The 23,609-nt window shown below is 41.1% G+C and overlaps 1 protein-coding gene and 1 pseudogene across 4 annotated transcripts in view; one reads left to right on the top strand and one right to left on the bottom strand.

The window, feature by feature from the left end:
* ABL2 (ABL proto-oncogene 2, non-receptor tyrosine kinase) overlaps nt 1–23,609 on the top strand; it is a 127,717-nt gene that overhangs the window by 5,946 nt on the left and 98,162 nt on the right. The window lies entirely within an intron of this gene.
* LOC135272316 (UDP-GalNAc:beta-1,3-N-acetylgalactosaminyltransferase 1-like) lies at nt 5,065–5,571 on the bottom strand (annotated as a pseudogene).

The raw sequence follows: 23,609 nt of genomic DNA, 5'->3' as shown, positions 1-23,609 counted from the left end.
TTGATACCAGCCTGACCAACATGGAGAAACCCCATCTCTACTAAAAATACAAAATTGGCTGGGCATGGTGGCACATGCCTATAATCCCAGCTACTGGAGAGGCTGAGGAAGGAGAATCGCTTGAACTCAGAAGGCAGAGGTTGCAGTGAGCCGAGATTATGCCATTGCACTTCAGACTGGGCAACAAGAGCAAAACTCTGTCTTAGTAATAATAATAATACCTAGTATTAAATAAAAGTGCCTGGCACATAGTATAACCTACATGTGTGCTAGCTGCTGCCATTACTAATACTACTGTTAATATTAAAAATAGGGATAATTCGAAGATGACACCAGGATTTTGAAGCTGGCTAACTGAATGATGATGATTCTGTTGACAAGTTTGGAAGTTAGAAGCTGATTGAAAAAACAGGAATAGGGCAAGTTTATTTGCCAAATACTAGTGTGAAAAGAGAGGAATTAGCAAATAATACAGGAAACAAAGGTGAAGTGAGTACTGTTTTTTAGACAGATGGGTTTAAAAGCTTTTTTTCTGTAGATCATAGTTGCTTAACCTTGGTGGTATCGACATTTTGGGCTGGCTGCTTCTGTGTTATCAGGGGCTGTCCTGTGCGTTGTAGGGTGTTTAGCAGCGTGCCTGGACTCTACCCACTAGATACCAGTAGCACCCTCTTTTTGCTCCTTACTTGTTACAAATAAAAATGTCTCCAGACATTGTTAAATCTCCTGGGGGGCAGAATTGCCCCTAGTTGAGGACGATACTTAAAAATGTGATAGATTCTGAATTGAACAAATGAATGAGTTAGACTCAGAAGCTTCTCAGTGGATGTATCATTTGACATTTACGTGGTAAATCTAGATGCTTGAATCTAGTGTACAAATTACTGTCTTGAGTTTGCAATATTGAGGTATTAGCACATAATTTCATGTGTGAACGTTAGGTCTGTTAGCATCTTAGGTTTAAATGTAGGTTTTAATGTAAGTCACATACTGCATTTAATCAGTAAAAAGGTATATACATTATGGAAGTAGTTTATCAGAGTCTAGGACTTTTCTTTTTTTAGCTAAAATGGTCATTTTTCATTGTTAATAATATGTTGGTAAGCTGTGGTTATAATTTGCCTTGCCAGAAGTGATTTTTGTGAATGTAATTTAGAAGGAACAAAAATAATAGAACCATTTTTGGTATGAAAGGAGTGAGTACTATGTGACTCTTCTGAGCTCTGCTATTTTTTTTAAACACTTTTTCTTTATGTTTTATTTTAGAGAAAGGTCTTGCTCTCCCACCCAGGCTGGACTGCAGTGGCTGTGATCGTAGATCACTGCAGCCTTAAACTCCAGGACTACAGGCACACACCACCATACCTGGGTAATTTTTTGGTAGAGATGGAGGTCACACTATGTTGCTCAGGCTGGTCTCAAACTCCTAGGCTCAAATGTTCCCCTGCCTTGGCCTCCCAAAATGCTGGGATTATAGATAGGTGTGAGCCACTGCAACAGGCAAGCTCTGCTATTGAACCTTTTTGGTGAGGTGATGTTTTGTGACAAATATTTTAGGGTTGAATACTTAAACATGATTTTACTTCAGCTTCCCTCTCTCATTTTCTAAGAATTCTATTAAAAATTGGCCGGGCGCGGTGGCTCAAGCCTGTAATCCCAGCACTTTGGGAGGCCGAGGCGGGTGGATCACGAGGTCAAGAGATCGAGACCATCCTGGTCAACATTGTGAAACCCCGTCTCTACTAATACAAAAAAATTAGCTGGGCACGGTGGCGCGTGCCTGTAATCCCAGCTACTCAGGAGGCTGAGGCAGGAGAATTGCCTGAACCCAGGAGGCGGAGGTTGTGGTGAGCCGAGATCGCGCCATTGCACTCCAGCCTGGGTAACAAGAGCGAGACTCCGTCTCAAAAAAAAAAAAAAAAAAAAAAAAAAAAAAATTAATCTTAGGCCGGATGCGGTGGCTCACACCCGTTAATCGCAGCACTTCGGGAGGCCCAAGTGGGCAGATTACCTGAGGTCCGGAGTTTGAGACTAGCCTGGCCAACTTGGTGAAACCCTGTCTCTACTAAAAAAGAAAAAAAAATACAAAAATTATCCAGGTGTGGTGCTGGGCATCTGTAATCCCAGCTACTCAGGAGGCGGAGGCAGGAGAATTGCTTGAACCCAGGAGGTAGAGATTGTACCACTTCACTCCAGTCTGGGAGACAGAGCAAGACTTCATCTCAAAAAAAAAATTGATCTTTGGGCTAGGTGTGATGGCTCATGCCTGTAATCCCAGCACTTTAGGAGGCCAAGGTGGGTGGATCATGAGTTCAGGAGTCCAAGATCAGCCTGACCAACATGGTGAAACTCATCTCTACTAAAAATACAAAAATTAGGCTGGGCGCGGTGGCTTACGCCTTAATCCCAGCACTTGTGGGCGGATCACGAGGTCAGGCGATCGAGACCATCCTGGCCAACATGGTGAAACCCTGTCTCTACTAAAAATACAAAAATTAGCTGGGTGTGGTGGTATGCACCTGTTATCCCAGCTACTCAGGAGGCTGAGGCAGGAGAATGGCTTGAACCTGGGAGGTGGAGATTGCAGTGAACCGAGATTGCACCACTGCACTCCAGCCTGGAGACAGAGCAAGACTTCATCTCAAATTAAAAAAAAAAAAAAAAAATTAGCCGGGCGTGGTGGTGGGTGCTTGTAAACCCTGCTACTCAGGAGGCTGAGGCAGGAGAAATGCTTGAACCTGGGAGGTGGAGGTTGCAGTGAGCCAAAATCACACCATTGCACTCCAGCCTTGGCAATAGACTGAGATTCTGTCTCCAAAAAAAAAAAAATATATATATATATATATATATATATAAATAGAAAAATTAAAAATTATGAAGTTTGGAATAATAAAATATTTTCCTTAAATCAACTTCATTATTTTAAGTCACCTGATTTATTTATTTTGGATCTGTAGGGCTTTTTTTTTGTTTTCTGTTTTTTGTGAGGCAGTGTCTCTGTTGCCCAGGCTGGAGTGCAGTGGTGAAATCATGGCTCACTGCAGCCTTGACCTCCCAGGCTTAAGTGATCCTCCTACTTCTCAGCCTCCTGGATACCTGGGACTACAGGTGCATGCCACCATGCCTTTCTAATTTTTTTTTTTTTTTTTTTGAGACAGAGTTTTGCCATGTTGCCCATGCTGGTTTTGAACTCTTGGGCTCAAGTGATCTGCCTGCCTTGGTTTCCCAAAGTCCTGGGATTACAGGTGTGAGCCACCACCCCTGGCCAGTGGTTCATAGTTCATGTTTTAATCTTTTTTTTTTTTTTTTTTGGAGGCGGAGTTTCGCCATATTGTTCAGGCTGATCTCGACCTCCTGATCTTAGGTGATACACCTACTTCAGCCTCCCAAAGTGCTGGGATTACAGGTGTGAGCTACCACTCCCAGCCCATGTTTTAATTTTGCAAAATGAAGGCTGTCGGCACCTGAGGTTGAAAATGATACTATGGAAAGGACAGGAAGGCTGTTTCAAGGGAATTTTAATTATGATGACTTAATAGAAGAACTAAGCTTTAAAAATTTTTTTATTTTCCTTTTTTTCTTGCACTCCAGTCCTGCAGACTAAACTTTTAAAAATAAGTCAGCTGTTAGATTTTTATTAACCTCCAAATCTGTATAAGTTATAGCTGTGTTAGTGAGGTCCCTATTTTTTGCAAAGTGGTAAAATAAGTTGTGGTACAGATTCTGTTATCACAGCCCACTTGGCAGTAAAATTCTAAGTAAAGTGATGAAGTCTGAAGTTTCTCCTTAAGGGTCTTTAGCCTGCTTTATTCAATAGTTTGTTTATTTACTTGGATTTTTTTTTTTTTTTTTTTTTTTGGAGACAGGTTCTTGCTCTCAGCCTCCTGGGTAGCTGGGACTGTAGGTGCGTGCCACCACACGTGGCTGATATTTAAATTTTTCTGTAGAGGTGGGGTCTTGCTGTACTGCCTAGGCTGGTCTTGAGTTCTTCGGCTCAAGCGATTCTCCCAAAACGCTGGGATTACAGGCCTGAGGCTCTGCGTCTAGACTTTTGTTTGTTTGTTTTTGAGAGGGAGTCTTGTTTTGTCTCCCAGCCTGGAGTACAGTGGCAAGATCTTGGCTCACTGCAGCCTCTGCCTCCTAGATTCAAGGGATTCTCCTGCATCAACCTCCTGAGTAGCTGGGATTACAGGCACCTGCTACCCCACCTGGCTAATTTTTGTATTTTAGTAGAGATGGGTCTTCACCATGTTGGTCAGGCTTGTCTGGAACTCCTGGCCTCAAATGGTATCTGCCCACCTGGGCCTCCCATAGTACTGGGATTACAGGTGTGAGCCACTGCGCTTTTTGTTGTTGTTGTTTTAAAGGTATTCAGTTCCTCTGAATATCATCTTTGATTTTTGTCACAATAAATCATAAGGTCTAACCAGTCTGGGTTCTTCATGAGTTTCAGGCTGAGTGTGGTGGCTCACACCTGTGAGCACTTTGGAAGGCTCACGCCTATCAGTACTTTGGGAGGCCTAGGTGGGCAGATCATGAGGTCAGGAGATCCTGGCCAACATGCTGAAACCCCATCTCTACTAAAAATACAAAAATTAGCTGACTGTGGTGGCGCATGCCTGTAATCCCAGCTACTGAGGAGGCTGAGGCAGGAGAATCGCTTGAACCTCGGAGGCAGAGGTTGTAGTGAACCAAGATTGCATGACTGTACTCCAGCATGGCAACAGTGCGAGACTCTTTCTCAAAAAAAAAAAAAAAAAAATTAGCCTAGCATGGTGGTGGGTGCCTGTAATCCCAGCTAATCAGGAGGTTGAGGCAGGAGAATCACTTGAACCCAGGAAGCGGAGGTTGCCGTGAGCTGAGATTGCCGTGAGCTGAGATTGCACCACTGCACTCCAGCCTCGGGGACAGAGCGAGACTTGGTCTTAAAAAAAAAAAAAAAAAAAAAAGAGTTCCAGTTAAGTGTAAGCTGGCACACTGACCTTCCCAATAATTTTCATGGTATGAACTTTCACTTTTTCCGCAAAATATCCTGTCCTTCTAGGCTTTTCATAGAATGTGAAGTTAATGGCATGTGATGTTCCTTAGCATAATCTGCTAAAAAGTGATCATCTCCTTGGGAGAAAAGCTGTGGGCTGCAGTCACACATCCAAATTGACAGACGTCTGAATGGATTCTATATAAAAAGAAAAGATTTGTGTCTTCTGGAATATGAATGTCCACTTGTAATAGATTCAAACAGATCCTGACATAAACATCATGGGTTTTATGTGACCCATCATTTCATGCATCCTTGGCACCAAATCTCTGGACGTTATATAACCCAACCCACTAGAGTAGGGAGGAAACACCTTGAAAGGATACTCCTGATATGAAATATATGGGGTCTTTTGGTAAAAATCTTCTATGGGAATAATTATCCATTAGAGAATAACCTGTGAAAAACTTCTCTAAGTGGTTTAAGTTTAAAAGATACTACAGTAAATTGCCAGTATTGATGAAAACATAAGTGTCTGTCTTCATGATATAGTTGGCAATCAGGCAAAACTTAGTTATCCACCTGAATGCCATAATAGGTTGTTTTTGTTTGTTTGTTTGAGATGGAGTCTTGCTTGTCACCCAGGCTGGAGTGCAGAGGTGCGTTCTTGGCTCACTGCAGTCTCCACCTCCTGGGCTCAAGTTATTCTTGTGCCTTAGCCTCCCACATAGCTGGGATTACAGGCACACAACATCATGCCCCGCTAATTTTTGTATTTTCAATATAGATGAGGTTTTACCATGTTGGCCAGGCTGGTCTTGAACTCCTGGCCTCAAGCAGTTCACCCGCCTTGGCCTCCCACCGTGCTGGGACTACAGATGTGAGCCACTGTACTCAGCCAGTTTTCAAGGTCAGCTTATCTTATGTGTCTAAAAAATCTTATTGGATTACATCACCCTAAAGAAGATTTTTTTTTTTTGAGGTGGAGTCTCGCTCTGTTGCCTGGGCTCAGGTGCAGTGGTGCAGTCTTGGCTCACTGCAACCTCCACCTTCTGGGTTCAAGTGATTCTCCTGCCTCAGCCTCCTGAGCAGCTGGGACTACAGGTATGTGCCACCACATCTGGCTAATTTTTTGTATTTTTAGTAGAGACAGGGTTTCATCGTGTTAGCCAGGATGGTCTCAATCTCCTGACCTCGTGATCTGCCCGCCTTGGCCTCCCAAAGTGCTGGGATTACAGGCGTGAGGCACTGCGCCCTGCCAAGAATATGTTAATCCTCTGACAGTGAACAGTTTGTCTTTTAGCCTGTTGACCTAATAAGAAATATGTAAGAACCTCACATCCCCATCAAGACTTTTTTTCACCCCAAGTAACTTTAATGGCCCATCTGGCTTTCACATCCGAGGCATGGGAGGTCACTAGGATAACTAGAATTGGATTTTGGTGAGAGCAGTTTGAATGCTCTCAAAGTGTGAAGTGAAAGCCTCATCTGTAAATTGGCTAATACTTGTAAAAGTACATCCAGTCTATGCATTCTGTCACATTGTAGTGGGGAAGGCTGAGGTACCACATCAGGAGGAGAGTCAGGAGTGGCAGCAGCAGGAGACCCCATGTGAGAGATCTCAGTGGTATCCTACTGGGAAGGGCAGTCCGGAGAGCCAGGGCCATCCACAGCAGCTTGGAAACTTGCGAATTGCAAGTTCTCCTTGACTGATTCCTTCTGAGTGAAAAGATCTTCAATTTCACCAGTTGAACTTTCAGCAGTATGTAGTTATCAAAAATAATGCTACTAAAAAGCAGACTTTTGACTGGCTTAAAATCCTGCTATATACTGCTTATAAAACACACCTGTAGAATTTCAGAAGAGATTAAAGCACTAGCCAAAGTTTGTTTTCTGTATTCCATGCTTTAGTCAAAACACTCAAGATTTGCTGTGAACTACTCCAAAAACAGAAAAAAAGACATGGTTTGGTGATTTCTTCCTTGGTAGTAGATTTTCCTGACAATGCGACCACCTCTTAATAAGGCACTCTGCTGCACCCCACACACTGAGCTCACAAGTGGCAGGCAGCTGGTGCTTAACCTGCTTTAAAAAGAAAACAAAAACCAAACAAGAAAAGCCAGCATCCCACCACCATGGTATGTTTTTATTCCTCTTTACTTCACTCTATCTTTCAAAACAGGGAATGATGAGGATACTATACGTGTAGTTTTTAGAACTTTTGAAGACCTTTTATGTCTTTCACCTCATTTGACCTTTACGACTACTCTAAAATAGGTGAAGCAGGTTTTAATCTTCCCGTTTTGTAGATGAAGAGTTTAGAAAATTAAGTGACTTCCTGAGGTCACATAACTGTTAAGTGATAGAGCTGGGACTGATAGTTTTGTGTGCAAGTCCTACCAGAGTGTAGAGATTTAGAGAATGTGGGTTTTAAAATAGTTAGAATTGTATATAAATCCTGCTTTGTGTCTGACATTGGTACATGGTTTATACCTCACAACAGGTTGTTGAAAGAATTAAATGATAAAATTGCACGAGACTCTTAAGGAAGTGCCAGGCACTGTGGTGCTCAATAAGTATCAGTTTTATTTGTCATTATTTACCTCAAGATGATTGTGAAGAGTATATGAGTTGTATGTGAAAATGTTTTGTAAACTGAAGCACTGCTGTTATCATTGCGATGGCATGCCAAAGTGTAGAATTGCCTTAGCACTTATATTTATTTATTTTCTCTTCTTATTAAGCTACTTTTATTAGAAAAGGTAAGGAAATTTTGGGGATCTGAAATTACAGGAGAATCTGAAATCACTTTAAGTCTACCTTCCTTGGAAGGTAAGTGATATCCTCTCTAGACCATTTGTTTTTCTTAGGGGCTGGGTGTCAGTACACGTTGTGCATGGTTCTTGCAGACGTCTTTTTCTTCCATCAAAGAACTTGAACCAGAAACACTGGCCAATGCAAATTTAAAGTTGATAGAGACTTCATTCTAAGTTGGCACATTTGTTTGCTGGTTAATATTTAATGCCTTTTGAAATGACTTTATTGTAATCTTCTTTATCTGACATACTTTAAGACTTTTTTTTTCTTCCCTGTGTTATTTTTACCTCTGGATGTAAAGTTCCTTCTTAAAAGCTTGTTTAGGCCAGGCATGGTGGCTCACGCCTGTAATCCCAGCACTTTGGGAGGTCTTGGGAGATGGATTGATTTAGCTCAGGAGTTCAAGACCAGGCTGGGCAACATGACGAAACCCTGTCTCTACAAAAAATACAAAGACTAGGTAGGCATGGTGGTGCACACCTGTAGTCCCAGCTACTTGGGAGGCTAAGGTGAGAGGATCACTTCAGCCCAGGAGGTTGAGGCTGCAGTGAGCCATAATCACGCCACTGCACTCCAGCCTGGGTGACAGAGGGAGACCCTGTCTCAGAAAAAAAAAAGCTTGTTTAGTACAATTATCTTCTTGAAGTTGTGAGTCAAATGGGCTTTTTCTCTGTGTGGCACTACACATATAGAGATTTCAAAATACTTAAGAACGTTTTCAGTGTTAACATACGTACGTCTTCTGGACTAGGTAAATATGTAGGTACTTCAAATCATATAGAACAGTTGGGAAACTTGAGTATGGAGAGCTTGTTAAAGCAGATTGCTGAGTCCCACCTCCAGAGTTTCTGATTCAGGGCTGAGGAGGAGCTCAAGAATTTGCATTTCTGACAAATTTTCAGGTGTTATTGGTGCTGCTGGTTGGGGGCCGTGCTTTGAGAAGCCCTTAGTCATGTGAGATTAAGAAGAGTACTTGGCTGGACGTGGTGGCTGACGCCTGTAATCCCAATACTTTGAGAGGCCAAGGCGGGCAGATCACAAGATCAGGAGATTTTTTTTTTTATTTGAGACGGAGTTTCGTTCTTGTTACCCGGGCTGGAGTGCAATGGCGCGATCTCGGCTCACCGCAACCTCCGCCTCCTGGGTTCAGGCAATTCTCCTGCCTCAGCCTCCTGAGTAGCTGGGATTACAGGCACTTGCCACCACGCCCAGCTAATTTTTTGTATTTTTTAGTAGAGACAGGGTTTCACCATGTTGACCAGGATGGTCTCGATCTCTTGACCTCGTGATCCACCCGCCTCGGCCTCCCAAAGTGTTGGGAAGGATCAGGAGATTGAGACCATCCTGGCCAACATGGTGAAATCCCATCTCTACTAAAAATACAAAAATTAGCTGGGAGTGACGGTGAGCACCTCTAGTCCCAGCTACTCTGGAGGCTGAGGCAAGGAGAATTGTTTAAACCCAGGAGGTGGAGGTTGCAGTGAGCCGAGATCGCGCCACTGTACTCCAGCCTGGGCGACAGAGTGAGACTCCATCTCAAAAAAAAAAAAAAAAAAAAAAAGAGTACTTGGTCAGAGGTGATTCAATGACTGTCGGAAAACAGGATGTAATGTACTAATTCTCTTCAAAACTAGTTCAGAAGTTCATTTGTTCCTAGCCTAGTAGTGTCCACATGCATGTCATCACAGTCTTAGACCCTTTTTTTGGTGGTTTATCTCTCAAAGTTCATACATTGGAAGTCTCTCGAGAGAGACATTTTTGAAAGAATCTGGAGTTATCAGGGAAAGAGGAGGTAGGAAATGTACAGTTCTGCTGACTCATTCTTGAGCAGGTTGGGCTTCAGTTCCTGGAAGAATTGAGTAATGACATAATTGCCATTTATTGAGGGCTGTGTGCCAGGCATGTTCTAAGTACTCAATATCTATTTTTTCATTTGAAACTTGTAAAACTCTAGTTGTCCAAATTAGAAAAGATTAGAGCCCAAAGAAGATGGGATGTCTGTTTGTGATTCTATAGTTTTGGTATATCCTGGTGCCTAGTTACCTTTTGGAATATATGTGTATGTACTTATGTATGTGTATATATACAAAGATTTTTAGGCATTTTTTACCCTGTCTCTCTTGACCAGTGATGAGGTTTTCAGAGTGGTAGGCCAGGTTTAGATTTGTATGGTATGTGACTATGGATTGAGTCTGAGATATATATATGATGGTCTAATGAAGAAGAGGTAGGCATTCACCATACCCTTTGGAATCTCACGGTAATGTTGAGCTACTGTTTTAATCTTTAGGCTTAGTATTACTAATATTTCTTTTTTTGAGACAGAGTCTCACTCTGTCGCCCAGACTGGAGTGCACTGGTGTGATCTTGGCTCACTGCAACCTCCCCCTCCCAGGTTCAAGCAATTCTCCTGCCTCAGCCTGCTGAGTACTGGGATTATAGGCGCGTGCCACCACACCCAGCTAATTTTTTTATTTTTAGTAGAGCCAGGATTTCACCATGTTGGTCAGGATGGTCTTGAACTCCTGACCTTGTTATCTGCCTGCTTTTGCCTCCCAAAGTGTTGGAATTACAGGCGTCAGCCACCGTGCCCGGCCATTTTTTTTTTTTTTTTTTGAGATGGAGTCTTACTCTCTTGCCCAGGCTGGAGAGCAGTGGTGCGATCTTGGCTCACTGCAACCTCAGCCTCCTGGGTTCAAATGATTCTCCTACCTCAGCCTCCTATGTAGCTGGGATTACAGGCACATGCCACCATGCCCGACTAATTTTTGTACTTTTAGTAGAGACCTCAAGTGATCCACCCACCTCAGCCTCCCAAAGTGTTGGGATTACAGGCATGAACCACTGTGCCTGGCCTCCAGTGATCTTATATTACAATCTGTGTAACTGGCCGGGTGAGGTGGCTCACACCCATAATCCCAGCACTATGGGACGCTGAGGCGAGAGGATCAAGGAGTTCTGGACCAGCCTGGTCAATATAGTGAAACCCCATCTCTACTAAAAATACAAAAATTAGCCGGGCGTGGTGGCACACACTGGGGAAGCTGAGGCAGCTATTGGGGAGGCTGAGGCAGAATCCAGGATGCCGAGCTTGCAGTGAGCCGAGATTGTGCCACTGCACTCCAGTCTGGGCGACAGAGCAAGACTGTCTCAAAAAAAAAGAAAAGAAGAAAAAAGAAACTATGTAACCACATGATATATTTAGCTTACTATTGCAGTATGTAACTTATAAAGACCTTTTCCCCCAGGTAATATGGCAGGAGAATTTTTTAAAAAATTTAGCTTAACATTCCAGAGCACTTGAATTTATTTATTCATTTATTCTGTACTAATTGCCTATGTTGATGGCGCTGAGAGAATTTTTAGTTACAATTTAGACAGAACTGCTATCTAGAAGAATGTTGCTGATCAAATAGATGTTGATGAACATCCTTAGGAAACAACTAAAAAGAGATTTATGTGTCTGTGTTTGTGAAGATATTTTGTACAAAAACTCTTGGTTACCAATCATTGCCTTATGGATTGAGTGCATAATTTCAGTATGTAAATTTGTTGTCATTATGCTAATTAGAAAATTTTGTCAGTATTTTCAAATGAAATTCACTCAAATAAATGCATGGATAAACACACATTAAATATAATGCTATCCAGGGTTTAAATTTAGTTGCTTAAAAATATAAAAACAACACTGGGCTTTTCCCCCCACTTTGCTCGTTAGTGTAAATGTGCTGGTTCTGCAGTGGTGTGACCACCGGCTTCTCCATAGTGAACTCTGCCACGATTGACTTTTGATCCAGCAGAACACTAAAGCTCGGCAGGCCCAAGCCATTTGTATTCCTGGGTTTGCTTTCTAGAAGTGGTGTTCAGAAACCTTTCACTTCATGTGGACAAGTCAAAGAAAATGTTGTGGAGTTTAATGTAACATATAATATGTACACATGCAATTTTGTTGACATGTTTCTCTCTGTGTGCTAATTCCAGCAAATTAAAATAACATTACTGAGTTATGACTGAAGATTGCCACTTAGCATTTTGTTTCTAGGTGATTACTAAGAAAACATTGAGCTGGGAGTGGTGGCTCACGCCTATAATCCCAGCACTTTGGGAGGCCGAGGCGGGTGGATCACGAGGTCAAGAGATCGAGACCATCCTGGTCAACATGGTGAAACCCCGTCTCTACTAAAAACACAAAAAATTAGCTGGGCGTGGTGGCGCGTGCCTGTAATCCCAGCTACTCAGGAGGCTGAGGCAGGAGAATTGCCTGAACCCAGGAGGCGGAGGTTGCGGTGAGCCGAGATCGCGCCATTGCACTCCAGCCTGGGTAACAAGAGTGAAACTCCGTCTCAAAAGAAAAAAAAAAAAAGAAAACATTAAAAAAAGCTGACAATACTAACAAGCACAGTTTGTATCACTCATCTGTTCCTTATAATAAAGATTGATACATGAAGATGTTTGTTACAGTAGTAGCTTTCTTTTACTCATTTTGAAATTTACCTTTTTTTTTTTTTTTTTTTTTTTTTGAGACAGAGTCTCTGTTGCCCAGGCTGGAGTGCAGTGGCATTATCTCAGCTCACTGCAACCTCTGTCTCCTGAGTAGCTGGGATTACAGGCATGTGCTGTCACACTTGGCTCATTTTTGTATTTTTAGTAGAGACAGGGTTACGCCGTGTTGGCCAAACTGGTTTCGAACTCCTGGCCTCAAGCGATCCACTGGCCTTTGCCTTCCAAAGTGCTGGGATTACAGGTGTGAGCCACAGCACCTGGCCATTTTTCAATTGCATAAAAATATACAAAGGTATCTCAAGGTTAAAAAGATAATACAGAAGCATATAGATGAGATAAGAAAGTCCCCTTTGTCATTCTTGGACCAATACATAGTTCTTATTAAGAAGAAACTACTGTTTGTGGTTCAATAGGTGTTTTCCACACCCAGCCTCTTCAGAACTTTGGATGTATTTACATATATATGAGTGTGTGTATATATATATATATATACACATATATATATATATTTCTCTTGCCATTTCATAAATGGCATTATACTGTGTGAATTTACTCCCTAATTTATTTATTTTATTTATTTATTTATTTTTGGAGATGTAGTCTTGTTCTGTCACCGAGGGTGGAGTGCAGTGGTACAATCTCAGCTCATGGCAACCTATGCCTCCAGGGTTCAAGTGATTTTCCTGGCTCAGCCACCCGAGTAGCTGGAACTACAGGGGCATGCCACCACGCCTGGCTTATTTTTGTATTTTTAGTAGAGACAGGGTTTCACCATATCAGCCAGGCTGGTCTCAAATTCCTGACCTCAGACAATCCACCCTCCTTGGTCTCCCAAAGTGCTGGGATTACAGGTGTGAGCCACCACGCCCAGCCCCCAATTTTGGTGTGTGTGTGTGTGTGTGTGTGTGTGTGTGTGTGTATCTAATATGTCTGGAAGGTCTTTCTATGCCAGTATTTATAGATTTCCCATCCTTTTTGACAGCTTTATAGTATTCCATGCTCTAGCCGTGTATTTAACTGCTTTCTTATTGGTGAATACTTGTTTGTAAGATTATTTAAATAAAGCTCCTCCATCTTTCCTTGTGTTTTTTCTTTATATTTCCAATTTGAATCTATCTGAAGGGTGTATATATATATAAGCTTGGAACCAACTTAATGTTTTTCCATTGTACTAATTAGTAAATAGTCCAGCAATTCTCCACTGATTTGAAGAACCATATTTATCATATATTAAATCCTCATATATGTAGGTCTTTTTAAATCTGTATTGTTCCATTGATCCTTGTCTCCTCCTGCACATGGTTAACATACTTAATTATTATAGGCTTGCGTAGTGTGTATGTATATCTGGTTAGCTTCCCAATCATTGTTATTCTTAAAATTTTATTTAGATGTTGCATCTTGTATCTTCCAAAGATCTTTAGGATTATGTTGTTAAGATTTAGAAATCTTGATGAGATATTGATGGTCATATCAAATTAAAGGTTAATTTGGGGGTGAATTGACAGTGTTGCATTATTGTGTTCTTATGTCCAAAAACATGACATCCCTTTGCCAGTCTAGGCAATCTTTTTTGCCCCTCAGTAAAAGATTTTTCATTTTCTTCATCTTGTTTTTGGACATTACTTGGTAGGTTTATTAGTGAGCATTTTATGATTTTTGTTATAAGTGTAATCTTTCCTAAATGCTTATTGCCAATATATGGAAGCCTTGAATTTGTATGTCCCATCTTGAGTCTAGGTTTGGTTGTCTTATGTGTACTGCATCGAATAATTTTTTACTGATATTTTTATTTTCTTAAAACTGCTATTTCTAGAGAGTTTTTTTTTTTTTTTTTTTTTTTTTTTTTTTTAGAGAGAGGGTCTTTATTATCCAGGCTGGAGTGCAGTAGCTTGACCATAGCTCACTGCAGCCTCCTGGGCTCAAGCAATCCTCCTGCCTGTAGCCTCCCAAGGTGCTGGGATTACAGGTGTGAGCCATCACGCTTGGACTCTTTTTAGTTATTCTGATCACATTAATGCATGCAGGCAGTTTTACAAGTCAAAGAATATGACAAGGTTTAAAATGGAAAAAAGGAAGTTAGTACCCATCCATTTCCTCCCTATATTGGTACTGTCCAGGATGGCAGCTAGTAGCCACTGTGGCTACTAGCCACCTTGAAATGTCCTTTGTTCTAATTGAGAAGTGTTGGCCAGGAATGGTGGCTCATGCCTGTAATCTAAGCAGTTTGGAAGGCTGAGGTGGGAGGATCACTTGAGCCCAGGAGTTTGAGTCCAGCCTGGGCAATATAGTGAGACCCTGTCTGTATTTAAAAATAAATAAATACAAATAAGCTAGTTTTGAAACACTGTGTTTCAAAAACTCAGTATGGAAAAAATGAATATAAAGTACTGCATTAATTTTTTATATTGATTACATATTTTAAATATTTTGGATATATCAGACTAAATAAAATATATTAAAATTAATTTCCTCAATTAAATTTTTGACGTAGTTACTAGAAAAGGTAGAATGGCATTTGTAACTTGCATTATATTTCGTGGGTTTTTTTTTTTTGTTGTTGTTCTTTGAGATGGAGTTTTGTTCTTGTTGCCCAGGCTGCAGTGCAATGGTGTGATCTTGCCTCACTGCAGCCTCCGCCTCCCAGGTTCAAGCGGTTCTCCTGCCTCAGCCTCCCAAGTAGCTGGGATTACAGGCATTCCCCACCATGCCTGCGTAATTTTATATTTTTAGTAGAGATGGAGTTTCTCCATGTTCGTCAGGCTGGTTCTCAAACTCCTAACCTCAGGTGATTTGCCTCCCAAAGTGCTGGGATTACAAGCATGAGCCACCATGCCTGGCCAGCTTGCATTATATTTCCGATGGGCAGTGCTGCTTTAGATGGTAAACCCTGTAAGAGCAGGAACTTGGTCTTGTTCATCTCTGTGGTCCCTATACCTTTAATGGTGCCAGGCACTTAGTAGTATTTAAATGAATTGATATATTCAGCAAGTAGAAGGATAGGGTTTGGCTCTGTGTCTCCATCCCAATGTTTTTTTTTTTTTTTTTTTTTTTTTTTTTGAGACGGAGTTTTGCTCTTGTTACCCAGACTGGAGTGCAGTGGCGCTATCTTGGCTCACCGCAACCTCCGCCTCCTGGGTTCAGGCAATTCTCCTGCCTCAGCCTCCTGAGTAGCTGGGATTACAGGCACGCGCCACCACGCCCAGCTAATTTTTTGTGTTTTTAGTAGAGACGGGGTTTCACCATGTTGACCAGGATGGTCTCGATCTCTTGACCTCATGATCCACCCGCCTCGGCCTCCCAAAGTGCTGGGATTACAGGCGTGAGCCACCGCGCCCGGCCTCCCCCATCCCAATCTTACCTTGAATTGTAATAATCCCCACGTGTCAGTGGTGGGACCAGGTGGAGATAATTGAATCATGGGGGCAGTTTCTCCCATGCTGTTCTCCTGATAGTGAGTTCTCACGAGGTCTGAGTTTTCTAAGGGGCTTCCCCCTTCACTCAGCTCTTATTCTTTCTCCTGCTGCCCTGTGAAGGGGTGCCTTTTGCCACGATTATAAGTTTCTTGAGACCTCCCCCAGCCATGTAGAACTGGGAGTCAATTAAACCTTTTTAGAAATGATGCAGTCTCTGATATTTCTTCCTAGCAGCGTGAGATAGGGAGAGAGTATTTTCTTCGTTGTACAGTCAACTATATTGTACTTGGCATGTTATAGTGCAGATTTTATTCCACAGAGGTGCTTTGAACTAATCTGAGTTTTCTTTGCAGTTATTTTAGTGTTTTTTTTTTTTTTTTGAGATGGAGTCTCCCTCTGTCACCCAGGCTGGAGTGTAGTGGCTCGATCTTGGCTCACTGCAGCCTCCACCCCCGGGTTCGCAATGTTGACCAAGTTGGTCTTGAACTTCTGACCTCAAGTGATCCACTTGCCTTGGCCTTCCAAAGTGCTAGGATTCCAGGCGTGAGCTGTCATGCTCTGCCTAAATTTGGTTCTATTCTCCAGTATATGTTTTTGCTTTGATTACTATATTTTTAACTTAATTGCACTTATAAAAATTTTATTTTTATTTCTGAGACAGGATCTGACTCTGTTGCTCAGGCTGGAGTGCAGTGGTACAGGCTCACTGCAGCCTTGACCTCCTAGGCTCAAGTGATCCTCCCACCTCAGCCTCCTGAGTAGCTGGGACTGCAGGCACATACCACTCCACCTGGCTAAATTAAAAAAAAATTTTTTTAGGGGTTGCATCCTCTTTGTTGCCCAGGCTGGTCTCAAACTCCTGGGCTTGAAGCAGTCCTCCTGCCTCAGCCTCCCAAAGTGCTGGAATAACAGATGTGAGCCACCAGGTCCAGCCTACTTGCACTTTTAAGTCTTAGACTGATTTATGAAATCTCATCTTTATCACTATATGTTTTGTTTTCTGTTTTCTTTTGTTCTTTCATTAACCCTGCTTTTTGGAAAAATTCTAATGCTTTTATAAGTTCTTTGATCTAATTGTTTCAAGTCTTCTGTTCCCTGAAATTACTGTCTTTAAAGAGAAGTGTCATCTTGTCTATATGCTGTGGTGGTTAAGGTGGCGTCAGCTCTGAGCAAATATTTTTTCAAGCTTCCAAGCTTGAATATTCTCAAGTCTGAGGTCATGCTCATATGTTTATATTTAAATATTTATTCTTTCTTCCTGGCAGTATATGAAATACTTTTATTATCCTTTAAAAATTTCCTCTCGGCTGGGCGCTGTGGCTCATGCTTGTAATCCCAGCACTCTGGGAGGCCAAGATGGGCGGATCACAAGGTCAAGAGATAGAGACCATCCTGGCCAACACGGTGAACTTCCGTCTCTACTAAAAATAGAAAAACTAGCTTGACGTGGAGGCGCGCACCTGTAGTCCCAGCTACTCGGGAAACTGAGGCAGGAGAATTGGTTGAAACCAGGATTTGGATGTTGCGGTGAGCCAAGATTGTGCCACTGCACTCCAGCCTGGCGCCTGGCGACAAACCAAGACTGTCTCAAAAAATAAAAAAATAAAAATTTCCTCTTAAAGCTTTTTTTTTCTTTGAGATGGAATCCCGCTGTGTCACCTAGGCTGCAGTGCACCTAGGCTGGAGTGCAGTTGCAGGATCTCAGCTCACTGCAACCTCTGCCTCCTGTGTTCAAGCCATTCTCCTGACTCGGTCTCGCATGTAGCTAGTAATACAGGCATGCACCACCATGCCTAGCTAATTTTTGTATTTTTGGTAGAGACGGAGGTTTCACCATGTTGGCCAGGCTGGTCTCGAACTCCTGACCTCAGGTGATCTGCCCACCTTGGCCTCCCAAAGTTCTGGGATTACAGGCATGAGCCACCTCGCCCAGATGCTTTTTAAAATCATATTTTCCTCATTTAAAGTATTTGCTTTTAACATATTTCTGGCCTGGTACAGTGGCTCATGCCTATAGTTATAATGCTTTAGGAGGATGAAGGGGAAGATTGCTTGAGGCAGGAGTTTGAGACCACCCTGGGCAACATATCAAGACCCTTGTCTTTAAAAATAAAAGTTAGCTGGCTGTGATAGTGTGTGCCTGTCGTCGTAGCTACTAGGGAGGCTGAGGTGGGAGGATTGCTTGAGCCCAGGAGCTTGAGGTTATGGTGAGGTGCGATTGTGCCACTGCGCTCCAGTCTGAGTGACAGAGTGAGACCCTGTCTCTAAAAACAAAATGAAAAAAAACATGTTTTTAATTACTTGAAATCTTTGGCTGTGGTTTAAGAGCTTGCCATTTTGGGTCATTTTTCTGAATCTCTGAATTTCTCTGAATCTCCTGCTGGTTTGATTTTCTTTTTCCTGAGAGTGAGTATGTGTATGAGGGTGTTGGTTTTTTTAAGATAAAATATTTGATTTTGGTAGCTAGAGAAACATAGGTATAAAAATTTAGGACTGGAAGAGACTGTAGAAGTCATATGTTCTAATACACTTGAATTACAGATGGATAATTGATACCTGGATAGTTGAAACAAGTTGATTATGGACCCATCGCTTAGCAGTAGATGTACGGGGAGAAGAGTAGTATCTTTTCCTCATCCACTGCTAGGTTCATGGCTGAGACCAGTACTGCAAAGGACAGATTAATGAAAAGAACTTCCAAATTTATTTAAGTTTTATGGGACATGGAGCCTTCAGAAATGAAGACTCAAATAAACAGGGAAACTTGTGTATTTTTATGGTTAGGTTTGATGGAGAGTGGACAGTGTGGAAGTCTGATCGAACAAAGGGAGAATGATCTAATGGTAATAAACTGGGGCGAATTTAGCAAGGCTTGTTTGGTCAGATTCTTCTCACTGCCCTTGTGTCTTCAGAGATAAGGACAGTCCTTTTCTCTGCATAACTTGAGGCTAACTGTAGAATGAGGGGCTTATGACCTACTTCACAGAAGAAGATCAGATAATTTTTTTTTTTCCATTTTAGGTTTTGGGGTACATGTGAAGAACATGCAAGATTGTTGCATAGGTACACACATGGCAGTGTGATTTGCTGCCTTCCTCCCCTTCACCTATATCTGGCATTTCTCACCATGCTATCTCTCCCCAACTCCCCACCCCCGATCAGAGAATTTTTTTATGGTCTGCTTCAGAGGAGAAGGGCAGGAGAAGTTCAGAGAGACCACTTTTCTGTTCCCTCAAATGCCAAGGTGCTGTACTTTGGAGTAATGTGCCCTGAACCCAGTCTTAGAGCACAGAAAGACTAGAATCTAACCCATATTTCTAGATGTAGTTTCTAGTTACCTTTTATTGGTGTCTATTTTTTGCTTTTGGCAATATTATTGCATTATTTATTGAGCATTTATATGCCAACTTTTTTGTAAACTTTATCTCATTTGATTCTTAGCTGATAAATGATGAAAATGGTTTCCAGAACAAAGCATTTATAACTCCAAAAGTTAAAGTCTTAACCATTGTGCTTTAGTGGTAGAATGATTTAGGGATTGGGTGCTTGTGTGTCAGACACTTTATCCTAGTATCTCATTTAATCTTCAGAACAGCTCTGAGAGCTGAACATACTCTGGCTTTACAGACAAGGTCATTTGGCTAAGAGAGATTGTCTTCTGCCTTCAGGCCACAAGGCTAGTAGGTTGCAGAGCTTGATTATAAGTTTTGTGGTTTCCTAGTTCTCTGCTGCATCTAAGGGGAGATGTTCTGCATTGATATTCCAGTCTTCCCAAAGCCTTCATGATAATATGATAAGTGGAAAAATCAAATATATACATGCAGCCATAAAAAAAGAACAAAATCTTATCTTTTGCAGCAACATGGATGTAGCTGGAGGCCATTATAATTAATGCAGGAACAGAAAACCAAATACCCCATGTTCTCACTTGTAAGTGGGAGCTGAACACTGAGTACAAATGGACATAAAGATGGGAATAATAGACACTGGGAACTACTAGAGGGGAAAGAATGGGAGGGGCAAGGGTTCAAACACCTGTTGGGCACTGTGCTCACCACCTGGGTGACAGGATTATTCATACCCCAGACGTTAGTGACACACAATTTACTCACATAACAAATCTGCACAGGTACCCCCTGAACTTAAAATAAAAGTTGAGAAATAGGTATAACATATACAATTAACTTTATTTGTTTTTGTTTTTGTTTTTTTCTTACAATTCATATTATTAAAGGTTAATAAATATAACTTTATTTTGAAACTAGTCTTCGTGTACCATTTTTGTGCCTTTCTCAGATACTTTGTATACTTGAGTCTGAAGTGAATATTTATAAAGGGAAGGTAGATAACTGTTGCTATCAGGAAAATACTTATTCAAAAAAAAAAAAAAGGATATTTAAGAGATTATTAGAATGACTTTCCTAACCTTGTTTTCTTCCACTAACAATCCATGAAGCATTTGGATTTTCTGATTGAGTGTTTTCAATGACAACGTCAGTCAGAGATATAATCACTTACAAGCATACTGTTAATAGCATGGACTCTGGTGTCTGTCTGTGTGGGTTTAGATCCTATGTTAAATTTCTGATTTTGGTAACTTGACATAGGTATAAAAACTTTACAACCTTAAGAGACCTTAGAAATAATGTATTCCTGGGCAAGTTATTCATTATGGGTCTCTTTTCTCATCAGTAAAATAGGTGTGCTAATAATACCTACCTCATAGAGTTGTGAGAATTAAGGAATTATTACATGTACGATTCTCATGATTAATGATAAGTACTCAAAAAGTGATAGCCATTATTGCCCTTTAAACATTCTTTTCTTTTTTTTTTTTTAAGCGCTTTTATTGGTTGGAATAGTTAGGCTTCAAACATTTGTAAATAAATTTTAAAGCAACCTAAAAAATGTTAAGTCTGAGAAAATTTTGGGACTTTATTTTTATTTTTTTAAATTCTTTTCAACTATTGATTTCTTTTTTTTTTTTTCTTTTTTCTCTTTGCATTTTAGTTTGGGAAGAATTTTGATACTTTAATACAGGTAGTAGTGGCTGGGAGCAATGGTTCATGCCTGTAATCCCAGCATTTTGGAAGGCCAAGGCGGATGGATCACAAGGTCAGGAGTTTGAAACCATCCTGGCCAATATAGTGAAACTCTGTCTCTACTAAAAAAAATACAAAAAAAATTAGCTGGGTGTGGTGGCGAGCGCCTGTAATTCCAGCTGCTTGGGAGGCTGAGGCAGGAGAATCGCTTGAACCCGGGAGGCAGAGGTTGCAGTGAGCCGAGATCACGCCACTGCACTCCACTCTGGGCGACAGTTTGAAACTCTGTCTCAAAAATAAAAAATTACAAGGTAGTATACTATATCAGTTTTGTTCTGTGCCTAGGCTTAATTAACATAATCCTGTGCTTCTGGACTTACAATGTATAGTTTTTTGTTTTAATGCTGACATTCTGATTGGATATGTCCAGCACTTCACTTAGGTAAATCACAATCTTTCTTTCCTCTCTCACAGAGGACACTTTGAAATGATCCTAAAATACGTTCTTCAGATAGATAGAACAGCTAGTGGTAGAAGCCCCCCCCCAAAAAAAAAAAAATGGAATGGAGAATCAGAGGAGCTAACTTCAGGAGGTGATGAAGGGGAATGTTGTTATGTGGGCGTACTGGGGATCATGACACTCCATGGACAGGCATCATTGTACAGCAATGATGTAGTCTTAGAAATTAAGACTGCATATTCTATCTTTCTCGAACTGCAGGGATTGGCATCTCTTTTTTGCTCTGTACATCTGTTCAGTTTTCCGTTCTTCCAGCTGGCTTTCTCAGTTTCAGCTTGTATGTGGAGTGTAATGGCTGCTCAGCTCCTTTATCAAGAGAATTCTCCATCTTTTCTTTTGGCATTTATCTCTGCTGCTAAATGGCTCTTTCTTTTAAAAAAAAATTGAAATCATTTGTTTGTTTATTGAAGGGTCAGTACATTTATGTGGTTTAAAATTCAGTAGATCCAATATGAAATCTTCCTGCCACTCCTTCTCCTCAGCCACCCAAATTTTGGCAATCCAAATCACCAGTTCCTTGTATATACTTCCAGACATATATTATGTATATGTACCTGTTTGCATTTATAGTCTGCCATCTTTTTTTCCCCTCCTAGACCATTGGAAGCTGTTATATAGCTTATGTTGGAAATTCTTTCATGTCAGTAAATAAAGAACTTGCTTTTTAAAAAATGGATGCATAGCATTTCATTGTGTGGTTGAATTATATAATTACTTTGTTTTCAGTTTTTTGCTGTTTTTAACAGTACCCCAGTACAAACCCTAATATGTGTCATTTTAGACATGTGCTAGTATGGCTATAGAATAAATGCCTTGAATTTGGAATTGCTTACAGAAAGGGGATGGGTATTTCAGAATAACCATGTATTGAATGAACTTTTATCCACCTTTTTGTATGTAAAATCCTGTGTATATTTGATTCTATTTCTGCACTTTAAGTTCTCTTAATTTGCCTGTCAAATAATGTGCCGGTAACACACTGTTTTAATTATTGTGCTTTTATGATATACATATATACATGTAATGCGTAATGGTAGTTAAGGGTATTAACTTGAACTAAACTGCTGAGCTTTAATTCTTGTCTTTACCACTTTCTTAGCTGTGTGACCTTGGGCATGTTATTCAACATCCCTGTAATGTCCTTATTTGTAAAATGGGGATGATAATGATACCTATCTAATAGAACGCTTATGCAAGGATTAAATGAGTTAAGCTATATAAAGTGCTTAGAAAAGTACTTAGCATGTAGTTGGTGCTGTATAAGTATTAGGTCTTTTTTTTTTTCTGTTATTGGCAGGGTTAGTTCCTCTTCATTGCTTTTTTTTTTTCCAGAATATTCCTGGCTGTTCTTGTTTGCTTATATTTTATATTAATGTTAGAATCAGGTGGACTGTCTAATCAGGATAGCCTCGGTAGTAAGTTAGTACCCACAACAACAATCCCCCTACCTGTCCTCCCTCATCTAAGTGGATTAACACATCCAAAGTTTCTCACTTGCAATACATGTCCCATATGGATCTTACCCCCTCAGAGCCCCCTAAGGAGGTGGTAGGTGGGCTATGCCCATTGTTTGTCACCCAGAGACCTAGGCCGACAGAGTCTTTGACCATCATTCTAGAAAGCTGGCAGTTACCATTGCAGAAAGAAACAGTGATGAGTACTAGTGGAAACTTTAAAAGCCAGAAGGGATGTATATCACTTCCTTTTACATCTCAATGGCCAAAGCAAGTCATATGGCTTCATGTAATGCAGTTGGGGTAGGGGGCAAGTGTAGGTGCAGTTTTTATATGCCTGGAAGGGCAGCTGGAAATATCTGATGAAGAGTTGTAATGGACTGGGCATGGTGGCTTATACCTGTAATCCTAATACTTTGGGAGGCCAAGGAGGGCAGATCACAAGGTCAAAAGTTGGAGATCAGCCTGACCAGTATGGTAAAACCCCATCTCTACTAAAAATACAAAAATTAGCTAGGCATAGTGGCGCACTCCTGTAAAATTGTTAGGAGGCTGAGGCAGGAGAATCACTTGAACCCAGGAGGTTGCAGTGAGCCGAGATTGTGTCACTGTACTCCAGCCTGGGCGACAGAGTGAGACTCCATCCCAAAAAAAAAAAAAGTTGTGATGACTTTGCTTTGCTGGTTACTAAATATTTGGGTCACCCGTTGTTACATGCAGCACTCTGAGCACCTTCCTTAGAGACACTACTTACATTTCTATCTAGTAACTACATTTATCTGAAACTCTAGAATAAGTGATGTTCAGAGTCTATTAATCAGATTCAGAGATTTCTCTTGGTCCAGACAACTGTGAATGAAACAAATAAGTTATTCATTA

Source organism: Aotus nancymaae, unplaced genomic scaffold (genome assembly GCF_030222135.1).
Source record: "Aotus nancymaae isolate 86718 unplaced genomic scaffold, 86718_ANA_hifiasm-v0.15.2.pri h1tg000108l, whole genome shotgun sequence".
NCBI classification, from domain to species: Eukaryota; Metazoa; Chordata; class Mammalia; order Primates; family Aotidae; genus Aotus; species Aotus nancymaae.
Note: the sequence above shows the minus strand (reverse complement) of the source record. Positions and strands in the feature narration are given on the sequence as shown.